Source organism: Rhipicephalus sanguineus, chromosome 6 (genome assembly GCF_013339695.2).
Source record: "Rhipicephalus sanguineus isolate Rsan-2018 chromosome 6, BIME_Rsan_1.4, whole genome shotgun sequence".
Lineage (NCBI taxonomy): Eukaryota > Metazoa > Arthropoda > Arachnida > Ixodida > Ixodidae > Rhipicephalus > Rhipicephalus sanguineus.
In genome coordinates this window covers 70,507,296-70,520,905 of record NC_051181.1, presented here as the reverse complement: position 1 = coordinate 70,520,905, position 13,610 = coordinate 70,507,296, and the positions used below count along the sequence as shown (strand labels likewise).

The 13,610-nt window shown below is 43.2% G+C and overlaps 1 long non-coding RNA gene across 1 annotated transcript in view; it reads left to right on the top strand.

The window, feature by feature from the left end:
- The window catches only part of LOC125758788 (uncharacterized), a 100,735-nt gene that overhangs the window by 43,382 nt on the left and 43,743 nt on the right, over positions 1–13,610 (top strand). Inside the window, exon 2 of the long non-coding RNA XR_007416415.1 lies at positions 2,742–2,774. This is a non-coding gene — a long non-coding RNA (uncharacterized LOC125758788). The remainder of the gene's footprint in view (positions 1–2,741; positions 2,775–13,610) is intronic.

Sequence of the window (13,610 nt, the reverse complement as noted above, 5' to 3'; positions counted from 1 at the left end):
GTCAGGAAAGGTTTTGTCACAGTGCCTCATGTTTTAGTTAAGAGACAATCGCAGTGTTTTCGAAACACGTGTGCGTCCTCCATGTTCTGCGCAATTTCCTGACTGTACCGTTAGAAAAACATGTCGGTGAGGTAAATTGCGTGTCACAAGCGCTGCGCATTCTACAAAAATATGATCATTACCTTTTCTTCTTATCTTCTATAATGTAATTTCACGATTGCTTGCTGTAGTATATAAGCGCCATACGTACGCAGACTTTTTTAACCGAAACCTTCCATTGATGTTCTGCAACAACTATTGGTAGCATAACTAGCATAACGTTGGCCACAGGAGTGATGCATAGATTCAATAGGAAGGAGGGGACAGATCAAAGAAGGTCCCTCGAGCAAAAAGTTTTCTTCGATTTTCTGGCTACCTCAGCTATTTATGTTGTGTGCAATATTGGGATCGGCAAAAGCTTTCCTTTTATGAAATAGAGCCTAATAAGTCTTTTGCAGATGCAAGAATTGTTATTCAGTAAGAAATAATAGCATGCTAAAGGATGCCAGCAGGCATTATTGCGCTTAACTGGTGTTTGAGAAGGAAGAGTACACTGCTATTTGAGTAGAAATAAAAAAAATATTTTACCCTAACTTTATTCGCTATAAGGTTGTGCATCATTGGGACTAAGCCGGTCTCGTCTATGTGCAAGGTTCTGATCTTTTTTAAGCTTCACGAGAACGCGGGAAATGAAACACAATTTAATGTGATGTGTTTCTTTTGTGATAGTATCCGCTTCAAAGCTACGTCGTCTAAACAACGAGAACATTCGATTTTTCATCTAGACAGGTACGAAAGACTTCTCGGGGGAACAATACTATGATGTCACTTCGTAATATAAGTTATTTTTCAAGTTAATAAATGGGAGAGACAAAGTGATTTCAATATATATAATCTGCAATAGAGATCAAAGATTTTTTTTTCGTTCTATTGAAAAATTGTTAGGCTTCATACACTGCCGACTTAACCTGGCATTCTGGCAGAACGCCGCCTTACACGTTAGTTTCCAAGGAACATATTTGAAAGCCTTTCCTGGATCAGTCGAGCACTCTAACAAATAAAATTGAGTCATCCACAGTCCTTCGTCTTGGTGTGATCGGTGTATATTTGAAAGGTACGAAATTTTTTGCGCAGGGGAAAAAGCTGGGCGTCAGGTTCTGTGAGCGCGCTATTAGCTGCATTTTTTAGATGCGAAGTATCTTAAGGAGGAGCTCAATCCGGTGGTGGTGGTGGTGTGCGGCGTGACCCCCCTTACCGCGCATGCGCATACCCTCCCCACACACTCCTCTCCACTCCCCCTCACCATTCATCAACTCCCCTTCCTCTCTCCCCTTTCCCTCTACCATTTCCCTCTCCCCTTCCCCTTTCCGCTCTTCCTCTGAAACGCGGGCTAGACATGCCGAAATTCTCTCCTGCGCAAAGCCGCGATGAGCTCGAGCGCATGCGTGCCCCCTCCACTCCTCTCTCCTCTCCTACGCTGCCCCCCTCTCGCCCGCCTGTCGACCGCGTTCCCCGCTCGCCCTGTGAGAATTAACAGCCAGGCTAGATGGAAGATACGACGCGCGTAGCGTCCCTCTTCGCGTTCCACGACGCGAGGCCGGTAGCGTGCCCAACGTACGCCAACGGAACGCGATCGTGCAAGTGCCCCGGCTTCGCATCGGCTCATGGTCCCCTTTAGCGGGAGATGGTGTAATTTTTCAACTTCTGCGATTACACATAGACATACGAAATGCCAACGAAGTACGCACAAGCTTCGCATTTACCCAAACGCTTAGCGCTTCAGTATAACAGGATAAGATCCCTTTCAAGCAATTGCTTACGGCCATAAACATTTGATAAGGCTTGCCTGCTATCCACCGTTTCATGCATTCTTTGCAGAAAAATCACCATGAACGGTCTGGTTGGAATGAACGCCCTTCTTTGGGTCGCCGTCGCATTGGGTACTGTTGCACACTCGAAAGAACATGTTTGTTTAATAATATACGATAGCATTTATATGATGTTTAGGTAAACGTCCTGTGGTGTAAAAACTTGTGCAACGCAGTAATATACATGACGTTGGGAATAAATTTTTTCGCCCGCTTGTTAGAATAATGCGGAAGAGCATTGCTTAAAGAAAAAAATCGATGCCTGCTACATGAGATGTTAATGTGAAAACTTCAGATGCCTTTTGAAAACCATTTGAAGTGCTTCTGATCCTGGAGCCAATGGAAAACCACATCATGTGCAGAAAGCTCTAGGACAGTGACCGAGCAGGATGATTTCATTGAATGAGAATAAAGAGAAACTGGTTTTGGCAATCGCAATGTCTTCGGTGAATACACAAGGTACCCCGTGAATTTTAGAACTGGCATGCCCATATTTTCTACAGAATATTGCTCAATACGCCTTTGACAGCTTCATTCAGACAAAGAAGGCATCAGTACCCTGTGAAAGTCCGTCCTGTTCCTTACTGCTATAACGCGTATACTCAACACAAGAAGATATAATTTTTGAGAACAAGTATTTGGTGTCGCCGCTATATGAATCTTGAGTTGATTTTGTGATTATCACTAAATTTCACGCATAATCCCAAAGATGGAACATTCAGATCGGCAGTTGCACAATAGCAGGCGTTGACGCCCATTTTTGTGGTAACTAAGGTCAGATAACTAAATGCATCTATTCAGAAACCTAAATTTATTTCTCTTTCTATTTTGTAGCTGTGCTCATCAATGAGGCTGCTGCTCTTGGAGGTGGTGTCGGAAGTACTGGAGGAATCGGCTTTCGCAAGAAGTGAAATGTTGTCCACCAACACTTGCGTGTAGCGAGAAAGCTACACAATCGTCATCGCATGTAACAAAGGCAGGAAAATGTAATTTAGTTATGTCGATCTTTTACTGCGCCAATTACTGCGCTTGAAAGAAGGCGTTCGAATATTTCCATACTTCGAAAAGGCTAACGAACTTGTCTACAGGAAATTGACTTTTTCGAAGTGGCGATTGATCTCACTTCACAAATGTAGATTATAAGATATTCCTATTCCGCATTTCCTTCTGTGCATGTTCTGTTTTCAGTAAAAGAGGGCACCGATATAGAGATGCGACGCCTATGCCAATAGAGAAAGATTAGCAGATATTCGTCTTGTGTTTTTCCTACGCAAGGTGTGACGACTAAGCGATACCTAGTCTTTTCAATGGGTCACTATTTCGCAGCTATAGCTATTAGTATTGATCGCGAGTAAGTGCTTCAGTTTTTCCGCTATATAACATTTCTTTTCCTAGGATTTACTTTGAGGTAATTTGCTGCTGACACTTCAGAACGCTAATAGCTACACCGCTATATGTTAAATCAGCCTTTGTGAATTCGGTTAGGAGAAGAAATAAAATTAGTCGCGTAATAGCAATTTTAGAGCTGTATAAGATCATAAATTCAGTTAGCGCGGTGTTAGAAGACCACGGGAACTCATTCGCTCCCCTGGGTCCCACTGTTTCTTATATGAAAAAAAAGGATCTCTTCTTGGATTTTATGTGAAGGGTCTTTGCTAGATAAATGATGTAAGACCCAGACAAGGACAATGGAGTACACTAACAGCTATGAAAATCAGGTCATTCTTCAACTGGTCGTCGGCACCAATTTTACATGCAACTGTAAACAGGAATATATTTTTTGCCACAGTGGCTCCAGTCAAGAGATCATTGACGCCTTTTTTAAACGTGTCTACGTATGCCATATTCTGCTCAGTTTCCTGACTGCACCGTAGGTGAAACATGTGAGGGAAGGTTTTTCCGCAGTGCTTCCTCTTTTCATTAGTATGCCATCGCCGTGTTTTGAAAATTTTTGAAAACATGCCTGCGTCCTCCATATTTACGGGGTTTCCTGTTTCTACCGTACGAAAAATATTTGAGGGGGAGTAAATTGCGTGTCACAAGCACTGCGCATTCTACAAAACTATGACAATTCCCTTTTTCTTGTTATCTCCGAAAATGTTATTTCACGATGGCTAGGAGTACCATAGAAGCGCCACACGTACGCAGACTCTTTTAATCGAAACCTTCCATTCAGGTTCTGCAACACCCCTTAATTGGTGAGCATACCTAACACAACTTTGGCAACAGGAGCGACACGTAAAATCGATAGGAGACTGGGGACCGAATAAAGGAGCTTCCTCCGACAAAAAGCTATTTTCAGTTGTCTGGCTGACGGAGCTATTGATATTGTGTGCGACATCGGGATCACGAGAAGTTTTTTCATTTGGGGAATAGAGCCTAAGAAGTGTTTTGCGGGGTGCAAGCATGTTCTTTAGTAAAAAATTAATAGCATGCTAAAGAATGCCAGTAGGCAGCAATGCGCTTAACTAGTGTTGAAGAAGCAGTTCGCTGCTATCTGAGCAAGAATAAAAACAAGGAAAATTTTCCTTAATTTTAGTCGCCATATGGCAGTGGCTCACTGGGACTCAGTCTATCTCGTCTATGTTTAAGGCTTTTTATGCTTTTTTTAAACTCCAATGTAGCGCGGGAAATTAAGCACACTTTAGCGTGATCTCTTTCTTTTGTAATAGTATAGACCAGAACACAGCGAATTCCATGCGCATCGCCATATTTGCATCGCGCGTCGCGCCATCTATCGCACACGCGAGGAAACAACGTGCGCGGGCTGCCACGCTAGCAGACGCCGCACAGAGCAAACGTGAAACTCCCGAAACTCAGCCCGTCGGAGAGCGTGTTTCGCGTCTTTTCTGGCCTGGACATTTTCGCTGATTTTATTGGAACATCAAGAACATCTTGCTCATGCAAGTCCACAATGTATACAGTACGTGCTGAGTGGGCTGCGGAAGCAACCTCGTCGGATACGTACGCTGTTACATTTGTAAAAAAACGTTCTCGCTGTAGTACGCGTGAATCGTAATCGCAGTGCAGCTCGCGAAAGAGTGAAACGATGTTTTGTTGCCCCATATTACAAGTTGTGCACAAAGTTTTGTGAAAGCTCATCATTTCAGCATTCATCGCGTAATAATTAGAGTACGCTTTACGGGTAGTTTCGCGGAACGTAATTTTTGTTTCACGAGCGCTCTTACAATAATGCGTCTTGCTCACAAAAGCGTGCTATCAGAGAGTATCACCTGCAGTGACGTTCATCGATCCCTTTTGGAAGCTATCTGCGCGATTTTATTCTTGTAACGATGGTGTTTTACAAGCGAAACTGTGCTACTATTAGTTAAGCCGGTTAGCTACGTCTGCGACGTAAAGGACACTGGCGCGAGTACTCTTTACTTACGTGCCAATATATGTATTATGTGCAGCTGGATGCGTCGTGTCCAAATAAATTTGGGGACATCGAACACTGCAGTGAAAGCACGAAATTCTGGCCAGCTGTTGAGGAGCACCGTGCCATTTATTACCTTTCGAAGACGAAATCTCGAAGGCGTGGATGCCATCAAAAGCACTAAAGCTTAATACTACGTTGAAAGTGGCAAAGCATGCTGATTTCTTGTGCTTGAAAGCACTACCTTGCACTACATTTTCGTCAAAGGAAACGCTCGAAGGTATGAAGTGCACCCCCACACAAAGCTCGCGCCTGCCTTCAACCCAGCTGCGTGTCACGCAAATTATGTTCGCAAAACGAAATAGGTGGGCACCACACTGCAGAATACACGCATTTAGTGTACTTACTCGAGCATTTTCACTCGGCTCCTAGTTTTTTTGCTTGAATCACAGTTATCCACTCGCGGCGAAGCTGAAAATACCGCACCGGCACTATTTCCGTGGCGCGTCGTATAATCGTCGCAGACAACGCTATTATCCTCTTGTTGCGCTGCTTGTTTTGGCATCCAAAGACGACGCAGTAGTGCCCAGACGAGCTCTTATACGCTGAAGCGGCGTGAATGGGTACTTTTTTGCACTTTAAAGCTTCAGAACTGCAGCTTGCCCTGTTTACTTAGTGCAGCCGGCGCGCGCCTCGGCAGCCCGGTCAGCCCGGCGTCTGGGTGCGAGAGTATCCGCTCGGCTCGCCAGCAGCCTGGGTGCGAGACAGGCGTGCTCTGGTGTATACTCTTGAAATCAACGTCATCTAAACAACGAGAACATTCAATTTTCCATCTAGACAGGCACGACAAACTTCAGAGAAACGATAATGTGATGGCAATGCATATTATAAGCCCTTTCTAACTTGTGTAAAGGGGAGTGACGCACTAATTTGAATAGCTTGGGATTTAAAAAAAGCAACAAACATAGTTTGACATTCAGTGAAAAAATTGTTACATTCTTCATACTCTAATTATTACATTCAGCACTCTAATAAAGAAAAGTGAGGCCCCGTCATCCCTTCATCTTCAGGTCACAAAAGTGATTTTTTGGGGAATAACGTTTTCTGAAGAAGAGAAAAATTGTCCTTCAACAGCTATGAGCGCTTTAGTAGCTGCATTCTTTTAACTTCTGCAATTACTCATGGGCATGCGGTATAGCAGGCAGTAATGCGCACGCACAATGTCACGTATTCAAACTAAGTGCTTGCTTTGTCAAGGAGATAATGAATCCAGTTCTGCATATGGCCGCCTATTCTGCGTAGGTTTCGGATCACATAGAGGTTATCCCACGTAATTTTAACGAAACCTAACCTTGAAAACTGTGTACGTTTGCGCAATGAAAAAAATACCGGAGGACCCGATGCCGGCCGGCATCAAGCATTATACAGCTTTCCCGATAACACGGTTACGCTGCGGGCGATGTCCTTGAGCAACTTCACGTTTGAGAGATCCACAGCAGCACTGCGAAAGTTCTCCTTCGCTTTGTTTTTTTGTTTTTTTTGTGGGCTTTGTTAGCAACACGCATAAAAGGGTAGGAAGCGAGTCCATAGATGATTTTTCAAGGTGCTCTAAAATTTTGTAGTGATATATTGAATAAACGCCAATTAAATAGGTTGGCTTATTAGGAAAACCGAATAATTAGCTTAGCTAGGGGAAAACAAAATTAGCATGAGTATCCATGGGCTAGTGCACATTGTATGAGTTCGGTTCAATTCGCTTCAGGCGCGCTTTTTTGCAAATCCTTCGCTCAAGTAAGGTTCGAGAACTTATATACGAAGTCTTCCACTGCTATGCTGGTATAGCTTTCATGGCAATTGCCCACTATGTCCGAAAATGTTGGCTCACTTGACGCAGGAGTAAGTTTCGTGACATTATTGGGGGTCCTGCTGTGGTTCAATGCACGCACAGACAGTCAGCGACCTTGTATGTTAATGCTGATGTGACTTTTCATTCCTTATTTTCTTACTCTACTGCGAACATCATATTCATATTACGTAGTATTATAGATTGTCTGTTTAACAGAAGTGAAGTACTGTAAAACATCCTTGGCACGTATCGCTTCGCAGGTTGTCTACCATGAAAAACTGAGAATACCAACCAAATCACGTCTTTAATAAAGTGGCTCAGGTTACGTGATATTAATGAAGCACCCACAAACCTCGTCTTTATATAAAATCTTAGCGCTTTGGTATAAAACGATAAGATTCCTTTCGAGCAAACATATATACCCTATAAAGTGGACGGGCGGATGGCCGCCGCGGTAGCTCAGTTGATAGAGCATCGAACGCGTTATTCGAAGGTCGCAGGTTCGGTCCCTGCCCACGGCAAGTCACCTTTTCGTCCACTTGTCTTTCTTCACATTTACCTTACATTTCCTACTAATAACATCCCCTATACTTTCCGTGGCATTATTGTTTGTTAGTGCTCATTAATATTGTGTATACCAAAGAAAAACGAGCCCTTAAAATTCACACTTCTTTCCTTCATTCATAGCGAGGTTCTCGTTCTGGCAGACTTGATGCTTTCAGGTAGTATGCGAGGGATTATTGGTCAGCTGCCAGCTCGTAATATGTGCGCATTCTACGTGACGCCAAGAGGCAGAAAAAGAGCGTTCCACACTCGCCGTCATGGCTACTGGCGGCGCTGGCTGACGCTCCCACGTTTAAATGTACATATATACCCTATAAAGTGGACGGGGGAAGATAGCCCCCGCGGTAGCTCAGTTGGTTGAGCATCGAAAGCGTCATTCGAAGGTCGCAGGTTCGGTCCCTGCCCACGGCTAGTCATCTTATCGTGCACTTGTCTTTCCCTATACTTTCCCTATACTTTCCTTGGCATTATTGTCTGTTAGTGCTCAGTAATATTGTGTATAACAAAGAAAACGAGCCCTTAAAATTAACACTTCTTTCCTTCATTTGTGGTATATAATGCCCAGACATAGTTGAGTGATGGAATTTTGTACGACAACTGGGAGAGCTCGAGTGATTTTCTTTGTGCCCGCTCTTGCTTTGGTGCATACAACAATTCATTTCCAGTGAATCGCATTGAAACGTTTTTTATGTACCGATGACTACTAAAATCATTCAACACTGACGGGGCCGATATGTTCAAATCTGCAAAGTCAAAATGATGTGAGATCATTTGCCCACATATTATATTCGAGAGTTTTTAATATTTCAGTTTTAGACATAGTTCAGAGGCTCATACGTGCTTCAGGTGCATCATATTCAGGGAAAATAAGTAGCAAGGTGCCACAGGCCATTCCACTGGGGCCACTGGTGAAACCAAGGCGGATCATGTCGGCTGCGTTCAGGCGAAGTTGACGATAGAAGGTCTAAACATGACGAGGAGCGATACAGAAGTCTTGATTTTATGTCAGGGTCCATGGAACGCAGAAAGACATCTTGAGGCGAAATATTGCAAAATCGATTTTTTTTTCTCGGGGGCATATTTCTTTGCCATTGCTGATGCACGTGATTTAGGGAGGTATGTTCGCCGAATTTTCCTGAAATGTGAACATAATGTCCAGCCAGGTCCGCTTTTTTCATTTCCGCAGTGTCCGCAAATACACTGAAACACGATAGTGCGGCCAGAAACAGCGGTTTTATGGTGGATGTAACCAATGCCTCGGATGGCTATGACAACGGTTGGGCATTAAAAACAAATAAACTCATTTTGTTAGACTATCAGGCACGCATAAAAGATGCCAGTTGTCTCCGAAGTAGAATATGCTCAACTTTCTAAGCGCCGCTAGACTTTGGGGAAATACTTGGACCTATGTCACATCCTTCTCAGCAGCGTGAAATCTTCGAATTTCTATTCAGGTTTCTCAAAGACCTTAATCTAACCGATGAACTGTAAAGTATCCTACGTAAAAATAATTACGTTGTCACATGCACTTTCCTCAATCTCGATGATTTATTTTCTTCCTTTTTTCTTTTACTGCCCTCCTCCTCGTAGGGCCCTTTATGTCCTCAATCCCTTTCCGCTATACAGAGTAGCATGTAGATACCCTTATATACTCTGGCATAACTCTCAGTTCATCAGAAGACTTTCTCGCTCTCTCTCCTTTCCATCGTCACGTGTGGCACATACCCGCGAATTAAGGCCCCTGGTGTGCGGTTATGCACCAAATATGATCCGCATTTCAAATAAACCAACGAGCATACAAAATATGGCAGCTTCGCAGTAGTAGTGTTAGGCCTAGTGGAAGAGCTGAGCTTGGTCGCCTTGGTTGTTTGTCTTATTCTTTTGTTTATTTCTTCTCTTTCTATTTCTGCCTGTATATTGTGTCTCTTTGTTGTATCTGTATCTTTACATTAACGTGATAGCATTAAAGCGCTCGTATCGCAGAAATTTCGGTGTTGGCGTCGGTATCGACGACGGCATCGTTGGTTGCGAGCGAAAAAGCATCATCTTGCCTATGACCGAAAATTCGAGAAAGATGCAAATAAAATAAATCATCCAAAATTTCAGGCCCGAGTGAGAATCGAACCCAGGCCGTCTAAGTAGCAAGCAGGTGTTCTACCACAGAGCTACGCCATTTCGTAAAACTGTTTCGAAAAAAAAAACACTATATGAATGTCATGTAGTGAAAGGAGTCTCCTTAACGCATGTAATATTACGTGGCAGAAGCGTTGAATCTTCCCAGGCGTCAAAACATGTTATTTGCGCAACGAGTGGGTATTTTCAAGGCCCGCCACTTACACAGCGCTTAGACATATTTAATCATCAGCAGCAGCAAACGCATCAACAAAGGGAACAGCTGCGTAGGTTCGCGTGTTGCCTTACGGACGCGTAGTGGGCCCTTCGCTGACTTGCAAAATGAATAGTTATGGCACAGTGGGCACTTAACAACTGATCAAACTACGAACCACTGCCTCCATTGTTCCTGAAGCGCAGTGTGGTAGTGCATGCATGAACACAGGCGTTGTTTACCTTATTACACGGGAGCGCACACCTTGCCGTTTCCCTCCTCAATTGACGACGCTTTGAAGGGAGTACCAGTGTTTACTATATGCTTGTTGATGCAATCTTTGCGCGGGACTCACGATATGCCGTGTCCGGGTATGTTAACTACTCCAGCTATCACAAAGGTTTATTAATGATTATGGGCGTTACCGTCGCTTTGGGTATGTACCACTATGCGTAAACGTGGGTGCATCCACGTGCAACGGTGCTATAGCTGCCAAACACAAATAGACATTGTACAAACTCTTCTATATGAATACGCAATAAACAGCCAACTACTTCTGCGAACACACTTTTCACTTTCGTGTTATACCGATTCCTATGACTAGATCAGCCATCTTTTTTCTTCTTTTTTGTCTCACTATCTATTTCTTTCTCTGTCTCGCTTTTTCTAACTTAATTTCTCTTTCCTTCCTTCCTTTATCTCGTTCTCTGCTTATTTCCCTCTGTTGTTCGTTTCTCTTTACTTTTCTCTTTCTTTCCCTTTCTGTCTTTGTCTCTGTTTTGCTATCTCTTTTTATTATGTTTTTTTTCTTATCTGTTTCTTCCTCTTATTATGTTTTTGTTCGACTTTCTACCTTTCCTTCTATCTCTTTCTCTATCGCTGCTTCTTTCTATCTCTTTCGTCCTCGTCTTTATTCCCTTATTCTCTCTCTTTTTACCGCTCTTTTTCACGTGTTTCACGTGCTTCGCGACGCCGAGCAGAGTTCTCACTTAACGCTTGCACCTGCTTTACTCAGTATTGGGCCTTGCTCATTTCCTGCGGCCCATACACACCTGTGGAGTTTTGCTCGACAGAGCGCAAGTTACCAATAGCTGAAAGAGCTTCGCTGTTAAATAGAGATGGAGAGCTTTATAAGGCATTTCGCGTCGGTTGAACGAAATAATGCAAGCCCTTTGTTATAGATATATCCATATAAGGCAGCCGACAGACGCTGAGTAAGCGCCGCAATGACCTGTAGCCAGTAACAACGGCGCAAAGAGTGTACAGATATTTATTGTTTCAACTGCTGCGTAGCGTCATTGGTGGTTATAGTGGTTGTCTGATGTGAACGGCGGTTTGAGCCTGCGATGTCCGCATCATAATGAAGATTAAATGTGTGGTCTTATGAATAAGCAAGAAATACTACTGTGTTGCGGGAGTTCGCACGAATACGCCAACGAACGTCGCTTACACTTCGTTTCGACAAAAGGGATATCTTTGCTGTGACGTGATTCCCGATGTTACGTCGGACTGTAAGCTACCCTCCACCCGTTGGTCTATTAGACGTGACTTGTACGCCCGCGGTACACAAAATAGCACTGAATTTGTGCAAATACGTCGATTCACCTCGTAACATTTCGCTCAAAGCCAAAGAATACGGTCGACAATGCTATGCTTTGACTGCTTCGCATAAAGTCGATCTCCACGGCGCATGGAACTCTCGAAATTTTCAGTGCCATGGTCTGTAAATCGGTCATGAAAAGTTTGGCCATACATAAAGAATAATTGTAGACTCCTCCTTACATAACTGCCACTACGTTGGTACAATATTTCATAAGAAGCCTGCTTTTGACATGATGACCAAGCACTGCTGCCAATACAACTTCGAACAAATGAAAGTAAGAAGAAAAATACTTCTAAAACCGAATAATTTCCAAATAACTTAATTAGAGCGAAAACAAACGACACCTTCACACACCCACACACCCACACAAGCAGGCATCAATCACGTACAGCGCTCACTTCCAACTAATTTATTCATCGCATGAAGGCTTGGATATATACATCTGGCCCATGCGCGCAATAACAACAGATAAAGCCAACACACACACTAACAAGACATACATTTCCATTCCTGCTTCTTACTTCTCACAGTCTAGAACTGAAGAACTGAATTTCACCGGGAAAAAAAGATAGCGACGGGTGCTTACACAGCGGTCCTTGTCTTTTTCTATGCAGCGGTCCTTGTCGTTTTGTATATGCAGCGGTCCATGTCTTTTTCTTTAACACTTCAGGTGCAGTTTTTCCTGTGCTTCGCTATTGTGCTTCCTTGGGTTTGCGCTCTAATTAGGTTTTTGAAAATGATCTACCCGCTAGCCCAAAAATAAGTTCTTTTACAGAATAATTTCGTTCATCTATCTATCTATCTATCTATCTATCTATCTATCTATCTATCTATCTATCTATCTATCTATCTATCTATCTATCTATCTATCTATCTATCTATCTATCTATCTATCTATCTATCTATCTATCTATCTATCTATCTATCTATCTATCTATCTATCTATCTATCTATCTCGAGCCGCTTACGTCTCGTTCTACTCGTACTCTCCTCCTAAATTGGTCTATAACAAAATTTTTTTGGAGGACAAGGATGTTTGACGCCAATGACTGACATGTCAGGAGGAGTCTACAATCATTCGTTATTTATGGCCTGCCTTTGCTTGGCAGATTAGCGTCTAGTCACACTTGGCAAGCAGATATCTCGCTTGGCCTATGATGAACAACTTGGCCACTGACGATTTAGCATGCCTAGTTCAAGAAATTGTGATGGTGGGGAACCCTATTCCCTGCCTCTTCAATATGATTATATTGCCACGCGCGCTTCTTGTGTTATTTTTGTGCAACTAGTCCCTTGCACGCGTAGCCGCTGCCTTGCGCAAGCCGCGTCCTGATGTCTGGAACCTTCTAGACTATTTTAAAATCTTATAGGATTCAGTGCGCAAACGCGAACAGTTAAGATTTTTGTGGAACTACCGTGGCCACCAGCGATCAGGCTCAACTTTGCGATGTCGCATGAATATCAGTCTTACCGACGGCCGACGTCCTGTTGGCCGCTATTATTGTACAGTATGTATTGCTGTAGTTTGACCTTCCATTTTCCACCCACAAGTTCGGCCAAATAAGAAGTTTAGTCTAACACGCTGACAGCTTCCTTCGTCGATGTCAGGACATCGTGACAATATGTAATAAAAGAAATAAATTGTAATGCTTAGCGTGGAAATAGGAATGCGTGGAAAGCACAAAGACTGAAGAAAGAATATTACACAAAGCCTTTCTGTCTGCGTCGCTCTTTCTTGAGTCCTCGGAATTTGCAAGCTCTGTCAGTTCAAAATTAGACGTGTATGTGTGCGGTCACAATAAACCACTTTGGTTGGCAGTGAGTGTCCCTCTACTTTAATATCCTCGCGGTGTGGTTTTGTTCTGTTAGAGTTGTTTGATATATTTCCCACTGCAGAGTGTAACTCTGGCTAGACTGCTACGATTAGCCTATACCTGCGCAATTACATGCGAGATGTCGTCTCTAGAAGTTCCAACAACAACACATCT